The sequence below is a fragment of the Taeniopygia guttata genome, chromosome 10, assembly GCF_048771995.1.
Source record: "Taeniopygia guttata chromosome 10, bTaeGut7.mat, whole genome shotgun sequence".
Classification (NCBI taxonomy): domain Eukaryota; kingdom Metazoa; phylum Chordata; class Aves; order Passeriformes; family Estrildidae; genus Taeniopygia; species Taeniopygia guttata.
The window spans coordinates 16,333,754-16,346,177 of record NC_133035.1 but is presented as its reverse complement, the minus strand read 5'-3'; positions in this window follow the sequence as shown (position 1 = coordinate 16,346,177).

Sequence of the window (12,424 nt, the reverse complement as noted above, 5' to 3'; positions counted from 1 at the left end):
TTAATTTAGATATATATTCCTGATTTTAGTGAAGTCCAGTATCCAGAAATGAGGGGGAAAGAGCAAATCTTCATCATGTGGAACATAGTTTTTGAGAGTGAATGTTTTAATGCCTATAGAATCATAGAATTCTTTGGGTTGGAAAAGACCTCTAAGATCAACAAGTTCAATTGTTATCACAGGTTAAACACAGGTTTATTATAGATGTTTACATTATGACTTGGACATTTGGTCAAGAAGTTTCCTTAGTAACCTCTATAGAAATAAAATGATGGAGAATGAAACTCATCAAACTAAAAGTATAACATATAATAGTTTAAAATTGTAGTTTAAGGCACAAATAAATGATGCTTTCATGTCTCAGAATTGTTTTCTGGAAGTTATGCCATGTGGATAAATATAATTTCCTTTTACATTTATGAAAATTAGTGTGAAAATATAGTACAGGTGTTGGAGGACACCTCTGATTCTACAATTCCACCAAAGGAATGCACTGAAAACACACAGATTCCATGTTATGGTGCAAGCAATCCAGAGGATTGGAACTGCTCTGCAGGGCATTGACATCCTGTTAGGTCTGTGATTTACACCATGAAAATCTTTGAACTTACTAGTTGGCTTATGGGTTTACTCTTCATGTGATTTTATTGGTGGAAATGGGCCAGGAAAACCAAAAGGGGATGGAAAGCTCACTTTCAGAGAGTTGTAGAGCCTGGAAATTTGCTTCCAAGGAATGTTAATGTCAGAACACAGTGTCAACTAAGCTCTTCTAAAAATCAAAGACATTGCTTTAGACCTTATAGCTCCTTTGGACAATTAGGAGTCAAAGAGAGTAATGTCCAGACATATGAAAATTAGCAAACACATTACTTTCTTCATTGGGTGAGCTATCTATTCCCAACATTGGCTCAAGGCCTACATCTTTCACATGACAGAATGTGAACAATTTATGCATTTAGCTAAATCTGCTTAACCTGGGTCAAACTACACCCATGTTGGAGCTCTGCCATCATAAGGAAAAAAGAATTATAGATCTGATGGTACATGTTCTGATGAAGGAGAAACAGTGACACTGGACTGATCAACAGTTTAACTATGACACAAGAGGCTCCCTCTGAGCACAGGATCAGGTCTATTGAAATGATCAATTTAAGTTTTAAATTATACTTTTAATTATTTAAAATAGAACATCAGCAGAGCTAGGGGAAAAAAAAAACCCTTTGTGTCGAGCAGTAATTACATCTGACTTTTCCACCAAAAACTTTAAGTGCTGTAGAACTGCATTAAAACTGCTTAAATGTTCTTTCTTTTGCATCGTTGAGATTGTGCACTGAACTAGATAGCTTTGTTAGCAGGGCACACGGCTCCTCGTTCCTGGAGCCCTGCTTGAACCCTTTGCTTAAATGAATACACTGGTTTTGCTCAGTCATTAGTAGGCACTTACTCATATCAAAAATGCACTGCATTTAATTCAGGACAGTTGGCAGCCTCTGCACAAGTGAGACTCCAAAATGAGCCAGCATATGAAGGAGAGGAATGTCTTCAGCTTAAAGCTGGGGTTACCTCTAGGGCAAGGAGGGGATTTTCTCACTCCAGCTGTCTGCTTTGGGACTGGTATTCAATGCCTGGTACTCTGGGACCTGCAATCTTGGTGAGGGAAGCAGGGGGAAAATATAGATAAAAATAAAGATATATTATAAAGATATATAGATAAAAGTAAATAACGACTCAAATGCCCACTAGGAGAAAATAAAATTGCAAATAACACACACGATATAAAAAAAAAAAAAAAAATCAGAAATATACCTGCTTATGCATTAGTCGCTTCCATTTCAGACATGGTGCCAAACAGAGAGGATGAATGAGGGTTCAGCTCAGTTAGGGAGAGTGCAAATATCAACAGCACTAAAGCTACTTTTCAGGTTAGCATAATCTTCTGTCTGCAAACACTGTGTGGTTTATCTGATTTTTTTTTTTTTTTGTTGGACAGCTGTGATCTTCTCCTTTCAAAACCTTGTCACTGCCGTTCAGCAGAAATGTAAGTGATATGATTAAGGAACATGGCATCTTGTATAATCGGTCGTAATCATTATCTAGGGGTTTCAGTAACATGACACATGCACAGCAACAGCAGCATCTGCTATGGACTGACAGATATCTCAAGCTCAGGATGACGGAAGCACACTGAGGGATTTGTAAACTTGTCTTGGCTAATGCCACTACCCTGATGTGAACCTGTTGTTGGCTATGCTGCTTAAAGGCCAAAGATTAAAAGTGTTTTATAAAGTTCATCCTGTGTCTCATGAATCTCCATCTCTGGCTGATGTGGGATGTGTTACCTTGGCAGACCTTTCCCACTTTCACTGATAACATGGCACTTTTGGAAGTAGCTGAAAAGAGCAGAACTCTATTTTTGTAGCATTTCCTCACCATGAACCAGGTTGGTCTTTTACAAACACTCAGTAGTGGATTAACTGTGTTTCTAGAGTAGTCAGCAAAGTTGAATTGTGTAGTGTATGCTCTGTAGCTGGAAACACGAGGGGACAGATTACCAAGTGCAGACACACGAGTGACCGTGACTCGTGTGAGTGCCGCGGTGTCTTTGTGCTGACCAAGCAGCTCCACACCCTCCATCCAAGCTGAAGACCACAGCCCATGGCCCTGGGGACAGCAGCCATTTTCTGGAGGCTTCCAAAGAGAGATCTGAAGTCTCTTCTTGAGCCTGCAGAGACTAAAATCCAATCTCTCCCTTTCTGCATGTCTCCCACAGCCACTGCGCTATTAAAGGTCTGGGAGAAGTGGAGATGAGAGATGTTTTCCATGCCTCCTTGTTGTAAGAGTCACTGGAAGGCAAATGGCAATGAGCCAGAAGGAGAACAAGCAAATGAGAATCCTGCCAGAAATGGGATACAGGCTTTTCTTTTTTTTTTTTTTTTTTTTCCCTTCGTGTTTTTTGATTTGGCAAAATTTAGAACAGCTGTAGACTGCATTCATTTGCTCTGAGGTCTGAGTGATTGCCAAGGCCGTGGTTGGGGACATCACTTTTGCACACCAACTGTGGAAATTCATCATTCCTCCATGTCAACATCAGAGGATTAAGGCTTGGGCACTGTTCCTTTATTGTGACTCCAAAATTTTGGTCATTTCTAGACAGGATCTTGTACTCAGCCTGCTCCATTCAACTTTTTGTGAACATTACTACAGCTGTGCTCCTGGTACAGCTACAAGCTACCAGCCAGTGGGCAGCCTGAACTCAGGTTTGTGCTGCAGTGAAGCAAAACTCATTTTTATGCAAACACAGCAGTTTATACAAATAATGTCCATCTAGACAGGCTGCTGTAATAGTATCATTTATTTGCATCTGCCATGCATCTCAGTTCCAGGGGTCTCAGAATGCAACATTCACAATTTACAGATCCTGAGTAACATTTAGGATTATTCACAGGTATCCAACAGTTATAAATAATGGCTTGTATTGAAAAAAATGGACAATCTTTAAACAGGTTAAATGCATAAGTGTCAGCGTATTATACATGTTATATATTCATTTTACTCCTGAGCAGAACTGCAGATCATGTTCCATCAAACCACATTAACGAAGAATAACACAACTAATTTTTCTAAATGTATTTATTCCCACTTTACTTTTGTCAGGTTTTATGGATAAGGATTTTTCATAAAATTTTTGAACATTATGATTCTGATTTTGTTACTCTCATCATGTAGGACTTTATTCTCCAGATTATCTCCATAAGTCAGCTTTTGTGATTATGGGATGGGCTATGCTGATTTATACCATTTGAGAATCTGGACCATTAAGTTCAAGAGGATAACTAATGGAGTCAGGAGCTCATCAAGTTCAGCGATGGCATCAGAATCTGATTCTTGTGTTCAGGAACAAAGGATTGATAACTGATGAAAGGAGAGGCAATTAGTTAATCACATTTATGAAGAAGACAAATACAGAATGCAAATGCACTTGCTTCTTTGAGGCTCTCTCTGCTATAGCCTCATGGAACAAAAATAAAATCATTTTCCTTTATTCTCAAATACAAACATATTGAATGATTATTGCCTAATTGCCAGATGACTCTTCCTTCTTGCTTTCTTTCAGGTCAAGGTTTGAAAGAAAAATATGTGTATAGATAAAACAGGCACAGATCAGATGCAAAAATCCACCTGCTCCATTTATTAATGCAACTCTACACGTGAAAATACAGTGTCAGGAATTAGGTAGCATATAAAAGTATAGCTAGATAAATTTAAAAAGAATTTTGAATAGAGATATATTTGGGAATACAAAACAGGGTGAGATTAAACATAATGTAGTAAAAGGTAGAGAAAACAATTTGACACAACATGGCAGTGATCAGAGTTTCAGCTCTTAAAAACTGCATTTTTACTGAAGACTTTGCCACAGGTGAGGTCACGATGGCTGATCCCACCTTGTGCACGGGCACGGGCAGGTGTTCCTGCCTCCTCTTTGCCTCTGAGACAAACACCTGCTAATATTAGCCACCTCCTCCCCGTCGCCACCAGAAGGAGCTTAGCAGATGATATTTTCATTGGATTGTACAATAATGTGAAGTCTTCTCTAATCTTATTTGGCACATTACCCATTGGATTTATGGAAATCCGCGGTGAGCTCTGACCCGGAGGTGTGGCGGCCGCATAAACTCCGCGCGTGAGCGGTGTCGCCGTGGTCACGAGGAGTGCCCTTGGCTTTGCCTGCTGCTGAAGTTTTTGGCACTAGGCTGACAAGTAACCCTTAAATCCAAAGGGAATGGAGTATAAAAATCAGTCTTCCAAACACACAGTGCTTCGGCTGATTAGCATGGAGAAAAAGGAATTGATAATGAGAAGGAAAAAAAAGATAGCCAGAAACTACAAACACCAGGGAGCCCATTTCAGTGTTGCTTGAAAATAAAGCAACAATAGCAAGACTAGTCGTCTCATTAAATAATAATTTGTTATTTCCCTTAATGCTGCACATGTTCTTTAATGGCTTTGACTTCTTAAAACAGTTTGACTATAATTCCCATATATTTATCAATAGGAAACTTGTATAACTTTTAATGAGTCCTTGAACTGACCACCTGTGAACAAGGAATATCATAAACCTTGTCTCTTCAAATATGAAAAATAATTTAAGCATAAGTTTTCCTTGATGTGGCTGATCTAAAGTGGGTTGTGAAATTACTGGCAGACAGCTCAAGCCATTGTCCCTACAAAATTAAGACATGTCTACTCCTCTCCAACGGCAAGGAGTGGAAGTTGTTCTCATTTCATGCATTTGGAAAATTGCAGGTAATGAGAGAAGAAAACCAAAATAAACTGCTTATTAAAGAATGGTTCTTCCATTAGAAATTTGCATTGATAACATTCTCTTGTGGTCAGGGTCCAGCCACCAGGAAAAAATTCCAGTTGTTGAAACTAGTCCAATGGTCTTTCATGTCTTCATGTTATGTGCTTTGAGCAGGATTCTGGACTCAGGGGAATTTCAATTTCATATGAAATTAAATTCATATAACTTCTTGCACTTCAGAAATTGCACTTCTGCAATTTCAGAAAAAAATTATGCAAAGAATGTCATTTCATTTCAGCTGAACCACCTTGTAAATTTTCCCAACTTTATATTCAGTGCTCATGATTGGTTATAAAATGCAATCGTATTTCATTTTATTCTTATTTATGTATCATCTGTCAGATTTTCCTGTTTCACTTTGACTTCACCATTCTGATTAAATGTTAATATTTTGGTTTTAAATTACATATCCTCTGGCATATGATGCCACATGCAGAGATTTTTTTTTTTCCTATAGCACTTTAATGAGATGATGCCATATCAATGTATCTGCATGAAAATTTTCAATAATTAGGAAAGAAAAATGTTACATTTTCAACCAGGAATTTTCAAATATATTCTATTAAAAGGATATTCTGTTCTAAACCAGAAAACATTCAGATGATGCTTTCAACACAGCAAATTTTGTTTCAGCATTTGTTGTAAGACAGTTATGTTGATGCCTTCAAAGATAAATATTTGCAAGGCATCCATTTTTTTTTGAGATTTGAAATTCTGTATTTTCATCCCAAATTAGGAAGAAACAAAATGGCATTTAAATTCCAAGTTTACATACAGTTTCTCAATTTTTAGTCCACAGGTATGGGACCATCCTGCTGGAACGAAATGCAGGTACTAGAATTCCAGTGCCATTTTTGGAAAGACTGTGGATACATTGAAGGCATTTCCCAGCATGATCTGCAAGGGAAAATGGTGATGAAGCCAGAAAAAAAGGAAAGCAAAACCATCACAAATGCACTGAGTGTTTTTGCAGAAATAGCAGCATCGCCAAGGTACCTCCATCCCTTCACTCCGATGGCAATCACACCACAGGTAACATGATGTTTTCCTGCTTTGGGCAGCAATGCAGAGATAACCTCTCCATGACAAACAGATTTTCAGCAATTTTTTCCTCTCTGCTGGCCTGAACCTGAATTTTCTTTGATGTTAAACATAAATATCCGAACATTGCTCCTATTTTCTCCTTGCATAAATCAAGTGTCTAGGGGCAGAGGGAAGAGGTACTCGCTGTTGCCTTTTTGTTGTGACAACGTCAAACAAAAGCCATGCTCAGTGTTTTCCAGAGGGCCATCTTTGTCTTACAGAAAACATAATTGCACCCTTTTAAAATATCCTCCTGGTGCCACAGAGCAATGGGTGGATGTGTTGAGTGATTTACTGCACCAGTGACAGAATCCTTTGGTTTTCCTGCAGTTCTAATGGTGCTGGGGAAATCATGGGGATACATGGCTTTTCTTTTCGTGGCACTGGCCTCAATGTTGGTCTCAAAAGGAGCTTGGTGCCTCATTTTTCCATTTGCCGTATTAGAATGGATATATAGCAGGAGTTAAACATAATCTCCCAGCCTGAGTGCTGAATCACATCTCCCAACTATTTCTGCTCCAACTGTGTCTTCACTTGTGTTGCTTTTATTTACCGTGTCAGCCCACACCTTTCTTAACAGTGTTGCTTTTCTTCCCCTTCAAACAAATATATCCTATTCTCTATGGCAATTTTTGAGCTGTGTGCTCAAGTCAGGGGTTAGACAAACCTTATCAGTATGCTTGTGTGTGTATGTGCATGCACTTGTGTATGTAATTCAGGTATTTTCTCCTATAGAACAGGACAGTTACGTTGGGAAGCTGGTAAAAGCTAGAGTGGAACAACAGCACAATGCATCAAAGGGGGAACCGAGATTCTTTTTTTCCATAATTTTAGCTGAATGCATCACAAAGTGGCAATTATATGGCACATTTTTCTTCTAAAAAATTGGCCTCGTTGTGCCTCTAGACAACAAAACAGCATGAAGAAACCATACAGGCACAGCTTGGTTCCAAATAACCATGTTTACCTAATATACACAAATATGCCAGGCCTAACTATATAAATACTGCTGTTCTGACTTATTTCTGGAAGTTTCTAAAACACATAATGTGCTGAATAGAAAAGAACATTCGCTATTTATTTTCATTGTAAGAAAAGGCACTAAGTCTCAAGTATAAATATATTTGCAATGCGATAGTGAAAGATGACAGGAGTATGCATGGAGCATTTTTTACCCACTCATATGGTGAAAAACACACAATGGAAAAATTGGTTTGAGGTGTTCGAATTTTTATAAGAGGTATTCTGATTTATCTAGAAAATGTTTTCTATGGTATTTAATTTGAATTGATTCATGCCATGGTTTTTCTTTCTTTTATAAAATATTCAAGAGATTCTCAGGGTGACATGAAGCACTTTAAAGAGAACTACCAGTTATCTCCTCTTTTCTTATCTCTTGGGCAGCTTTTGCCAGCATTCAGAAGTAGTGCTTGAGTTTTAAAGCTCCCTTCCACGACTGCTGTCAGATGAGGTGTATTGACAGAGAGGTTTTGCTCTGGGGACCTATTGTAGTATTTGAATGCATCAGAAATTGTAAATGATGCAAAATTACTCAAAAATATATTCCTAACAGAACTCAGAAAATTCCCAGCCCGTAAGCGTGACTGGTTTTAACAAACGACAGATTCCAAATGTAACAAAAGATAATTTCTGTCTGATTCCAGGGGAGTGGATGACAGATGACTCTTAGCCCGTGGCACGTGCACCTGGCACTGCTGTCACAGCGTGCCCATGCCAAGGGCACAGGGCTGAGATGCCAAACCTGGCTGATAATGGGATTAAAGACTGTAAGAGGCACCCGCTGCCTGTTAGGTTTTGATTTGAAGTGTCCTGCTGGTGTTTTCCAGGAGGATTTGTACAGAATAGAGCCATGGTAGGCATTCCTCCCTCACTGAGAATTTTCCTCCTTTTCAGTTTCTGGGAAAAACAGGGATTTAGGGAGTCTAACTCACCTCTCAGCTGGTGCAGAGGTCAGGGCTGAGATCTAGCAGGTATAACTCCCACGTGACGCTGAGGCTGCCAAAAACTATTATTGTGACTGGTGTCCAGCTATGGAAACCTTTGGGATGACACCTGGGTGAATTGCCAGGAGCTCCATCTCCACGTCACCTGCCCCAGTGCTCTCACAGGACGTGGTCTGTGATGGTGGCTGCCCCAGGGCACTAAATGGTGGAGTCGTGCTCCATGTCCCAGTATAAACTGGTTAAACTGAGGCACACCTGACCCTGTAAAACTGAACATCACTGTCATTAGAAGCAGTACAAAGCAAAAGAGTTGCAGAAAGAGAATGCTGGTGGGGAGAGAAAAAGTATTTAGGAAAAATGCAAAATAAGACCCCTGTTCATAGTTTAATTTGGCTTTTTTTTCCCAGAATATTTGTCACCCTAGTTCAAGTCCTGCAACTTATTACTGTAAAAGTACAAAAAAAAATGTTTTCTACTCTTTTTGACATTTGTTTTCTTTTTAGAGCATCTGAAACAACATGGTTTGTGGTTTGGCTTTTTTGTTTTGTTTTTATTTGGTGGGTTTGGTGTTGTTTACTTGAAAGGACAGAGGCTCTGCTTTGTTACTTTCTTATTCACCTCTGCTTTTCTACTCCATAAACTTCAATATTCCCTCAGTTTGGAAAGAAATAGATTCTGACTAAACTATATCTTCCTCTTTCCTCTAGCCACTTTCTGAAGAAGCAAAAAAAAAAAATTGGGGAAAAAAAGAGTTTAAGATAAGGAAAAATAAGTAACTAACATGCTTTGGCACATTTTTTCCCATACAAATATTTTTACTTTTAATCCCATCCAGAATATTTTTTAAAATAACACTTTGAGAATAGAATTTTAAAATTTCAGCTCCAAGTGATGGTTTTGTAGTCATATTCTACTGTTCTGTAGAAAATTAAGTATTTTTTGAATGCCAGCCTATTCACTTATAAATACATAGCCTCTATTAAAAATAGTCCTCAAAAGATACTTTAGGGGAAAAAAAAATGTCTAGAAAATCCAAATCCAAATTATAATCAGTCTTAAATTATGTACCAGTTTGCTGAAGAGATTAATCTACTTTTTTTAATGTACAGAGCCAAAAAAACAATTGAAGATTTTTGAAAGAGAGCCCTTCCATGAAGGAACATGGAAAGACCTCATTGGGTAACATTTAATTTAGGAGAAACAATGAATGTACCAAGAGAGATATTTCAGGGGACTACATTCAAAAATCTGATTTCTTAAAAAAACAATATCTACTGCAGGTCCCTCTCTGCTGACATCTTTTTAGTGTCAATCTTCTGCTGTTGAGTCTCAAATTTTATGCTCCATTGAAACCAGTTCCATCATTGGTGTAGTCCAATTATAGCAAAATTTAAGGAGAAGAATTAATGAATTATTTTAGGTTTATTGTTGGATATCTTAGAGGTCTTTTCCAACCTTAATGATTCTATTATTTCCTTTATGTTTCTTTTTGAATAATAAGAATAAACTCCAACTGGGATAATGGATGGCTCTGGATTTGTCCCACTTCTTAGACCTATTCTTTTATTTCTTTCCTATAAATCATAAATCCTTGATGACAGGGTCCAATTGCCTCAAAGCCACTACATCAACATTATATTTCCACCAATTTGATTTAACTTCTATTACTTTTTCTCAGAGCTCTGCTCCTTATTCAAATTAAAACCAACCAAACCAACCGAAACCATCTTTTCATTCCTTTCCCTTGTCCGGATACCTTGCAAAGCAAAGAGAAATGACAGCTTTGATCTGGGGAGAACGTGGATTTTCTTTCTTCTTGTAAGCAGGCAGAGGATATTCGTGCAAGGGAAGGATCAGGGTCAGGCCAGGCACAGCTTGTAAGTGAAGTTGTCTATCTCCAGGCCACACAACTCTGCTGCAAGTTTCCCTAATGCCTTGGCAGCTCTCCATGGCCCAACCTGGAGACACTGAGCTCAGCAGAGGAAGCCAATTAGGTTATAACCTGCAGTTGGTTCAAGCCCAGGTCCTGGCCGTGAGCTCTGGCTGCCTTATCCATTAAGCTGCCCTGAATCGGCATGAGGTTTAAATTGGAACAGTTTGTTTTGGTGAAAAAAAATAATCATAATTTCCATAGAAACCAGAAAAGGATAAAATACTGTGAGAAAAAATACAATTACAAAAGCTATTTTCTTTTAATTGATCATCTTAGCTGTTCTCCTTGCTGTAGATTCTCTGAGAATGTGCTTCTAATTGCATCATTTCATTAGCAAATCTCCTGTTTTATTTAAAAGTCCATATGTAAATGAGAATAGTATTCAGGGGAAAAGAAAAAACATTCTGGTGCATTTGCATGTGTGGAAAGAGCCAAACCATGAATGAAGGCTACCATTCGGAATTCCCTCAATATTCCCCTTTTTTCTTAATACATTTGGCAGGGGAGGCAGGGGGGAAATAAACAAAAAATTAAAACATAGGCACAGAACCTCAACTTCCACAAACTGGCACGACTCCATCCAACTTGGTGGAGCTTCTCTGATTTATATCAATCGAAGATCTGGGCTAAAGGTTTATGGGAATAATGGGAACAGGAGGATTTCAGCGGTGCTTCACCGACGGAGGAGAGAAGATGCTGCAGGGAGCTGCACATACAGCGCGTGGCCATGACTGCTTGCACACTAATTAAACCAGTTTTAGATTTTGGTACTGGAAAGATGGTTAAAACCATCTGTTTCTTTTTAAAAATCAGTTTCTTTTCTACTAGCTAAGGAGAAAATGTGGACAAAATTAGATCTAGGTGATAAATAGTTGTTTGGGGTTTCTTTCTTCTGCATCTGAAGGTCAAGATGTAAATAGGATTTGCGTCAGTACTTAAGGACAGATGTAAAGGTTTATTGCAGTGCAACAAACAACATGATCTTAGGTAAATCTCCAATGTTTTGTTTCAACCAAAGCAGTGATTTAATTTATTTAGTGTTCTATTTCAGCTTCCCCCTTTCTGCATGTTTTAACCCTTGCAATGTGGAAGTGTTTAATATAGCTTGAAACAAACGTTGAAAGAGATATTCCCAATTTTTTTACTGTAACTAATTGTGGAATATGACCCAGTCTGAGGCCTCTTACACATCAGGCAATCAACAGGCTGACGCCTCAGTGGAGTGTTCCAGCAAATTACCTGGCACAGCCATCGCAGGGTAGCTGTGCTGGAGCACATCCCTGGAGCTGAATTAGAGGTTGTAAATTGCCTCCACAAATCCCTTCCCTCACAGTCACTTATTGTCCCACATAAGTAGCTATCATTTTAATTGACAGAGTCTTGTGTGAGGGATGCAAAATCATGAAAAATATGAAGTGCGTCATACAGAGACAAAACACAGCTCCATTGAAATTATACCTTGTCAAGAGAGAAAATATTCTGGTTGGCTGAGCATGAATCAAAGAATTTGGAGGACCAGAATGCTGGAATTACCTGGTCTCAAAAAGTAGGGATAGAAAAGGGCCTGGTTTGCTCATTTAGACTTATCTCCCTCTTGACTTATTTTTCTTTTCTGTTGGTCACAAAGAAAGGGTGAAACTTCGAAAAGGAAAAGCAGGGAAGAACTAAAATATAAATAATGACAACTTGTATTTGTGGAGTAGATAGTCCAGGAGACAGATAAAGGCACAAAAGCAGTTCCCCTGGGAAAACAGCTTGAACCCAGCCAGAGTAGGGAGTGATGGCCATCACAGGCTGCCCAAGGGCTGGTGGGTCTGTGGCTGTGTCCCTCCCCAGATCGGGGTGTCACTGGTTCACAGGCTCTGCACTGGCCCTACATACAAAGATGAATTTCACTCTCTGAACACATCTGTCATCTTAGGGCTCTGACACTTTGCATGATGGTGCTTAGCAGTCGTGGTACTGTGCACACGAGGGATGTTGGTACTGCCTTTTCTCCTCTAAAAATAATTTTAAAAAAGTACATGTGCATACCTGCAATCACAGTTCTGTCATCTTATGCTGCGAACCTACAGATGG